A 9,274-nucleotide genomic window follows, 5' to 3' on the forward strand; every position below is an offset into this window, starting at 1 on the left:
TCCGAGGGTGTGTTGATGCAGAGGACAGTAGGTATGCCACTGGGCTGTGGTGGGACATGCCTACAGTGTGGGAACAGTCTCGTCTGGGGTGTCTGGCCACATTTTCAATATTTTAAAACTCTCTGGAGTCCAAAACAGGGAGAACCAATTTTTTGTTTGGGCTGTGTCTTTCAACCCCTGGCCTTTCCTGTTTTGTTATGTTAAAATCCTAGCTGTACTCTGAGTATTAGGGTTCTGCCTGTCTAGTTGTGCTATTATTATGCTAATAAATCTGAACCAGGTTTCTGGTGGCTCATATTCAAAGTTACAAAAAGGAACACTGCCCCGTATTGTGAGTGGCAGGAGCTGGGTGGATAGCAGTGAGGGGAACTCTGATGTGAGGTCTTGTGGCTAGTTCTGAGAGACGCTCTGAGAGCCTAGGATTATAACCACCCCTAGACAGAAACCTGGGGGAAATACTGCACACTGCAAGTCTCAGATCTTGGGCATAGGAAGTGGTGGAAGATGCTGTCCTGGTGGATCTGGTGAGGGATTTGTGGAACCCACATGCAGACGTGGTAAACTTAGAGTGTTCAAGCAAGTTTTGGAATCATTCTGTGGGCAACCATTGCAGGGGAAGGTCTGAACCAGACAGTAAATCTATTTTTATCACCCAGCCTCCTAATATTGGCCTCCTTATCTCTAAATTTTCTGATCTAACAGGTGCACCAGGTTGGTGATTTTTACCTGGATGCCATCTGGACTCCTCCTCGTGTGCTTTTGGCAGGTTGTCAGGTGAGACCAGTTCCTTGCTGGAGGATCAACAAAAAATAAGGTGCTCAGGAGATGGATTGACATAGTAATTGCAACAATGGCTCAAACATAACAACAATTGTGAGAATTGTGCAGGATCTGGCAGAATTACATTCTTTTGTGCATGGGGACACTGTGAGTCAGAACGGAACTCCATGGTACCTAAGAGCAACAACTATAATAGGCAGGAGTGGGAATACACATTATTCTGCCATTTTTTTCTCCTCTAGTAACTTGAAATTGAACAATAGCTACAAACCCATAGCATCAGCTCCAGAGAATTATGGATGTGGTCAGAGGTAAAATAAAGTTGATCGCTTCAAGTTCCATTAGAACTTGGTTTTAGAATCTGGTTTTTCTACTCAGATCAAGCCTGCCTGCAGACATTCTTCTGCTTTTACTGGCATGGAATAATAAACTTAGGCCAACACAGGCATTCGTCTTTGCTCATGCCTCACAATGATCTCTTAATAGCTACCCTCAAAATCCACCATTGATTGCAAAACTGCAGAATAAAGAAAGCCATCCAAGACAATTATATCATGGCTGTGTCCTGAAAAACCTTAGCCTCATCCCATCTGGGTAATCATTGGTTTTTCCTTTTCAAAACACTGCATTTATAAGAGTTAAAGGGTTAACACAATGACATAGAGTCAACTTAAGGAGTGGGTGTAAAGAGCAGTCTCTTTATTTAATTTCTTTTCATTCGCAAGCCAAATCTCTAACCACTAAACCACAACGCCATTCCCTCTAATTACTCTTTTAGGTAATAGGTGTAAAAATATGCTTTTGAGGTAATGAGATAAAATTAGAGGTTGGGTGATTGGGTAATTTTTTTTTTGTTTTGCTTTGTTTGCATCCAACTTGGCCACTAAAACAAAAATCTACTATGAATAAATGGAGCCAAATAGCTTCTTAGCAAAAGAAAGTTAATGGAGCTTCTGAATAAATTCACACCACAAAACCAAAGAGCCATTTAGGAATTTCCCAGAGTGACCCAATCCAGGAAATCTTCTAATACTTACGGGAAAATGGACAATTAAAAATCTGCTGTTTTGAGATCTTGTGTTTTTTGGTGTCGTTTTTTTTTTTTTTCTTACAGAAAAGCTCTTTCAAAAACATGCTTGACAGTGTCATCATCTGGGAGGGTGTCTATTCTTTTTTTAATTTTACTCTTTAAAACTCATATATCAAGAGTAATGTTTTCTAGTTTAATTTTCAATGATTTTAGTAGTCTCTATGAAAATGATTTGTTTAAAAAATCCGGAAAAAATTTTTCTAATAGGAAACATTGAAGTTGTGGAATATTATTGTCATTAAAGACCTCGTTCCCATGCCAATAGTCTTAGCTTTTAGAAATTTCTTTCATTTATGCCACGATAGATAGAACTTCTTCCCAGCATCAGATTTGGGTGTTTGAGTTACCTTACCTACAATTATTATTATAGTCAATCCAGGTTGACCAAGCTCTATTCAAACCTTGGCTTCAATGTATGTAAAATAGGATTATGAGTAACTAGCTACTTTACAAGGTGCTCCTCTGGCTCACATAGTCATCTCTACTTTTTCAGTGTTGTCACCCACAGCACTCTCTACTTCTCTGCTGGGCTCCATAACTCCTTGCAAGGGCTCCATAAAGCTCACAGACAATGCTGCTCAGGATCATGGAGTTTATTATGGAGATTAGTAGGTTACAATAACAGTGAGAACGGTTCTGGATATCATTGTTCAGTCTGGCCATATTACTAACTTTTTAAACACTGCTAATAAATGTGCAGATGACGTGCCTCTCTGCTGTGAGCCTCAACTGAGAGGTTTGAGCAGTGTAATCGCCAGTTCTGTGTATCAGCAAACCCAGCTCCCTGAATTAAGTGTTCAGATGGACCCCACTCTACAAGCAGTCTCTTGCCCCAAAGCATTTAAATCTATTTGCTTTGTGGGCTGAGAAAATTCCATGCTCTCCCTCCTGGTTCTGCTGCTGCAGTTCCTTGGTGATTCCTCTGGAGTCGAAGCTGTCTCCCAGATTAGGGAAAATTCCCTGGACAGGGATCTCCAGGTCCAGAAATGTGCTCCTCTCCTGGCTCTTGTTGGTATGGAGAACCTCCACCTTCCTGCTGCTGAGATGGCTCTCTTCATTCCCAGTAGGATGGCAGTCACTCACAGCTCAAGCTCATCATACAATCAGTTTCTTCCCCTACACTCTTATCCAGACCCACCAGGGAAACGTCCTTTGGTGAGAGTTTCTAAGACTTTGGCTAGAGCAAGCATATTAAATAATTCGCTTCCCTACACCAGGATTTTATAAGAAAAACATTTAGACCTTTTGGAAATATATAACATTCTGAAAAAAAATCTGTCACATTAATCTCTTAAATTTGAAGTTATGTTTTTTCAAATCATAGAAAAATGAGAAAGAAAAGTTCCATGTAAGGTTTTGTTGCGCTCCTCTGCAGGCAATAGATGCTGAATCTGGCTAACTGACGAGCTTTTTATTGCAGTCTGGTCCCCTCCAATTAGAACTAATATTATATGAGCTAGGGCAAAACCATTTTGATCATGAAATATACATGCTAAAGTCCATCTAAGATGATTCTGATCCTGTTACTTGCTGACTAAATTTGCTTTCTAATGTTCCTTTCTGCTTTATCCTTTATTTCATTGGATTTTGGTTTTGCAGTGATCGCCTTCTAATACATTTTCTGTAATGCACATGCATTTGTAAAGTCTGGACTAGGGGGATTTAATGATGCATAGATTTCATGTTAATCTAGTTCTTGGTTCCAAATGAATATGGCACCAGACGAATGTAATTATTGTGTGTAGGGTGGTGGTTATGATGAGGAAACAAACAGCTACTTTTTAGAAACGCACATGAAAAAGCATGAAGTTGTGAGTGTAATAAAAATTGATCAGAATTATTGAAGCAACTAAATTATAGAATTTGTTCAATTCTACAATTAAGGTTTTATTACTTTGAGAGGAATCCTAAAGCTCCAGCAAAGCCAGAGTAGAGGGCTTGAGTTCACCAGGCTCACAAATACCCTCCTGCTATCCCACTCCAAAAGATTGTAAAATGGGACAGAATATCTGAAACAGTAATTTTCGAACATTATGGAAAAGGTAGTACAAATATCCTGATAAGGGAAAGACATAAATACTTCCCATGACTGCGTCATTTAGCAGCTGGGAGGGCTTTTCCATCTGCATAGTGGAACATGTACAGAGCCTGCCATGCTCTCTGCATTGAGAAAACTCAGATGGGGTGTGGGGAAGTCAAAGTGGCTACACTTTCCAAGGCAGAATACTATAAAGGAGGAAGCTGCAGAAGCCGACCTGTGTTAGTCTGGGTACATTAGAGAAACAAATCCACAGAAGCTCATGTATAAGAGAGAGTTTTAAATAAAGGCTAAGTGCACACCAAGAAAACATCCTAACCCAGTGATGCCCAAGCCCACAAGTCCAACATTAACCCAACAGACGCAATGATGCCGACTGCAGGAGGAAAGCAGAGTCAGTGAATGTGTAAACATCTCATTGCTGCCAGGATTCTCCACACGGCTGCTCCAGCACCCAGGGCTGCATAGGGGTAGGTCCATGTGACTTCTCCTCAGGGATGTCTTGCAGGAAGTAAGCCTTGCCAGCTAAAGCAGGGACCTGGCTAGGTCAGATGCAACCTAGTCCTACCATCACAAAGCAAGATATCTGAGAACTAGAAAGACAAGGCTCACTGAGTCATTTATCCCTCCACCTTTCAATTAACCCTACATGTGTTTATCGGCCAGGTTGGCACAATAAACGAACTACCTCACGACCCTTGAAGTTTGGGCTGAATTCTGATGTGTCCACGAGTAAGAGAAAACTAACAAGGGAAAAATAAGATCCAATAGAAAGGGAAAGGTAGGGGACATTTTACTCACACAAATCTGGGAATAGTCCACTCTTGTCCCCTCCATGATACCAGTAAAATTTCATTGAGTCGATTTCACAGAAATGTGACATTTTAGCAATATGACGAAATCAGATTAGGTGAGAAGCTCCATCAGATTAAACATGAAAACACATTCAAAACTGCTTTGGTCTTGCTTGAGCAACACTTAAAAGAGTGTTTTAAATCTGATTATTTTAAACAACAACCAAAAATCCTAAGTCAGTATTTAAAGGAATGCCACAAAACCCAGAAATTAACAGTATAAAATTCACAATACCTGGAAGAAAACAAGAGTGCATGTATGACTGATAAGAGGGAGAAAAGTTAATGATGAGTAACAAGTCCAGACAAAAAAACAAAAACAAAAAAGGGAGAGATAGCAGATGGAATTGTAAACAAGAGGCTGAAGTAGAGAAAATGAAAATAGTATAAAACAAGAACCTGATATAAAGATAAATGAAAGAGATGGTAAAAGCAACTGGCATTTAGTAACCTAAACAAATGAAATGACAATATTCAGCAGATTGAACAATGCTGAAATGAAGTTATGACATCTTTCCAACTTTACCATTCGTGAGCATATTTTATAATGATTCATCTTTCTCTTAGAAATTGTCATGTTTAAGAATATAGAAATTTAAACACTGTAACATAAAATACAAAGTAAAATAAAGTAGAAGATAAACACTGAAAGTAATATATAAAGTATCAATGGCCTGTGGGATGGCATCAAGCAATTAAAATATAAGTGATATAAGTCTGTGAGGGATTGTTGAAGGGGGAAAACATATGACTCATTAACACTGAGATATTTTGACAATTATAAGAATAACAGACATTAAAATTATTTAAAGAAGAATGTATTGTGTGACTTAAAGCATAAATACAGTAAAATGTATTATAACTATAGTTCAGAGGACAAGAAAACAGAAATAGGAGACCATATGAGATTTCCATAGCATATATGAAGTTATGTATTTTTGGAATTTTTAAGTGATAAATATAAGGGCAAGTAAAAAGTAGTGCTACCGGGATTCCAGTTCATACCTACACAAGCTTAGTCCAAATAAAACATGTTTAAACATGTCTTTTCAATCAGCGGATGACTGTAGACAAAGGTGGGCATCTTCAAAATAATACAGGAGCTTCAGAGAGGAGCTTCTGGGTCAGTTAATTTCAAGGTGGAGTGACCAGCTCAGAAGGTAATGGTGACTTTTTTGGGGGAGTAATGTTGTTTCCCAAGAGGCCATCTTGATGCACTTTCTAAAAGAATTCAAGACAATCACAGGGGCTTGTTTTGAAGATGTTTTAAGAAAATGGAAAAAGGTCAGAAAAGGGGCACTGAGATTTTTTCCCCCCATCATGATAATACACCTGCTTAATCTCCTGTCCTAGTAGAGTTTTGTTGGCAAAAGTTACCCCATCCACTCTACCTACAGTCATGGTTTTTGGTTCTTCGGGTTTTGTTTGTTTGTTTGCTTTGTTCATGCAACTAGAGGAACATTTATAAGGAACACAGTTTGAGTTCATCAGGGATGGTAAAGCTGCTGTTTTTAACAAGGTGTAAATCAATATTTTTCTTTAATAAACATTTCTGTGTTTTTTTGCTTACCTTTGTACATGGTGAAAATTCCAAAGCAATCACTAAGAAAAAAAAGAGGTTTATCTTCTATTATATTAGTTGACATAAACCAGATTCATTTTTAAAAATAACGAAAAGGAGTGTGAAATGGAGAAAAGTAGCAAGATACTAGATTAAAGCTCAATAATTACACAAAATGCAAACAGCTTGTACAAAGTGAAAAGTCAAGATTTGCATATTGGATTAAAAATAAAAGAAAGAAAATCACAAGACCAAAGACCAACTACACATTGTCCATAAGCAACCCACTTACAATGCTTAATGTTGTGTGTCAACTTGGCTGGATTATGATTCTCAGTAGTTTAGTAGATATAATGTATTAATTGTTCATAAGAGCTGATATTATGTAGTCATCTCCACAATGAGAACTGCTATGCCTAGCTAATTATTTAAAAGGGAGTATCCTTGGAAGTGTAAACTGCTTCCAATATAGGTGGACAATCTGGAAAATCTAACTTACTTTTTTGTTGGCTCTGGATCTTGCATCTGATTCAACACCAGACCTCTGGTTCTTTGAAATTGAGCCACGAGTCTGCCATATCACCTGCCATCAATAGCCTTCCCTTTTACCCACTGACCTTGGGTTAATATGCCTGTGCAGCCAGTGGCCTGCTATTTGACCTACCAATTTTGGGTTTATAAGACCTTGCAGCTACATGTGTCAGAGGAAGCCTCCTGCCTGACATCTGACTTTGAACATGCCTGCCTCTTCAAGTGCATGTGCTTATTGGTAGATAACTTTCTACTTATATATACATCCATAAAGTTTACTTTTGTTGTTTTTCTATATAACACGGCCTAAAATAATATAAAAATATAAAGACACAGGTATGATAAAAGTAATCAAGTTTGGAAAAAAGATACATGATGCAGACCATAACCAAATTAATTCAAATAGTTATATTAATATCAGAATAGTAGATTTCAGAACAAGATATATAACAATAGATTAGGTGAAGATTTAATAATGATAAATGGTAAAATAATAAAAAGGATATAACAGTTCTAAATAAAAATTAATATTTTGAACTGGTTCATTCTAATTTGACCCTCTGCTGAAACCTGTCTTTCCACATTGATTCTGTATACACAGTCAATGTTAAGCATCAATCAGTAAATCAAGTGGCTTATTACATTGGTCAAATCTGCTGCATAGGACATCCTTAAAGTTTGGAAGAGCAAATATATCACTTCGAGGACTAAGATGTGCCTGACTCAAAAAAACCATTATATTTTCAACCATCTCATATGCATGTGAAACCTGGACAATGGATAAAGAAGAATAAATAATTGACACATTTGGATTATAGTGTTGATGAAGAACATTGAAAGAAAGGTTGTGGACTGTCAGAAGAACAAATAAATCCATATTGGATAAAGTACTGGCAGGACGCTCCTTAGAAGGGAGAATGCTGAAATTTCATTTCATTTCATGTACTTGGGACATGTTATTGGTAGAGACCAGTACCTGGAAAATGACACAATACTTGACTAAGTAGAAAGACAACAACAAAACGGAAGATCATCAAGGAGCTGGACTGATACAATGGCTGCCAAAATGGGCTCAAATATAACAAGTGCAAGGATGGTGCAGGGTGATTGCTAAGGGTGGGAATGCCATCTAAGAACAACAATCCCAATATATTAAATCAAAATTGTATTAAATCTAACATCTACAGAAGTCATATATTCATAAAAAAACACGTATGGCTTATAAGGATCACTGGAGGATTTCATTGACGTATAGATTGTAATTCAGTGTATTTAGGATAAAAGACCGCCATCAAGCCAACTCTGATTCATAGAGAACCTATTAGAAAGGGTAGCATTGTTCCTTTGGGATTCCAAGATGATAACTGTTTATGAGAATAGAAAACATCTTCTTTCTCCTGTAGAATGGCTTATGTTTTCGACCTTCTGACTTTGTGGTGAGCAGCCCGATGCATAACCACTACACCTCCAGGGCTCTTGTATATAGGAAAGGAAGGCAAATTTTCATCAGGGGCTCAAACTGCAAAGAATCATTTCAAAGCCCAGATTAAAACTGCCTTAATGATAGTTCTTCTAACTATATTAAACAAAACTAAAGAAACTAATGCTCAAAGAATGGTGAAAATAAAAAATATATAGTGCCGTATTTAAGGAGCCCTGGTGGTGTAGTATACTATGCGTTAGGCTACTAACTTCAAGGTCAGCATTTCACTCCCTGAGTTCTAGCTGGTCCTGTAGTCTCCGTGAGTCAGAATTAACTCGTTGGCAGGGAGTGAGCACAGTGTTTGACGACTTCATATTTCTTTCTATTCATCTTAGAAAAAGAGAAATAATCACTTATCAACATGAATAGGTTCCAAAGACTAGGGTGTTATGGGAAAATTTATGTTATGTGAAAGTGGAGAACGACTAAATCAGACCACATAATGGAGAATTAAATCTTTACACAGTGTCCAACGACAGAATAATGTCCTGGCCAAGTTGACACAATCTTAACTATCACTTAGTGTTACTCTTGCCTTATACCTAAAACTTCATTATTGCTAGAGCTATGTGGCTAATGTGCAAAATAACCAGATGCCTATTTTGAATAAAAACCAAAGCATAAGTTTTTCACAAAATCTTGTGCAAGAATAGCATGTTCATTAATAATTTCCCAAACTATTTTTTCACCATTGTTTTAAACGATAAATGTCAGATATGAGATAGTTGATAAACGATGATTATGCATATAGAAAATCAGTAAGTATGTAGAAGATTTGAACAGCATGCATGAGAATGTAACTCTTTATGGGAGTTAGAAAGCCACATATTTTCCCCATGGGGCAGCTGATGGGCTTAAGTTGCTGAACAGTTAGTAACTAACTTGTAACCATTGCGCCATCTGGGTTCCTTAATCATGTACTAATTAAGAGAACAAC

The sequence above is a fragment of the Tenrec ecaudatus genome, chromosome 11, assembly GCF_050624435.1.
Source record: "Tenrec ecaudatus isolate mTenEca1 chromosome 11, mTenEca1.hap1, whole genome shotgun sequence".
NCBI lineage: Eukaryota > Metazoa > Chordata > Mammalia > Afrosoricida > Tenrecidae > Tenrec > Tenrec ecaudatus.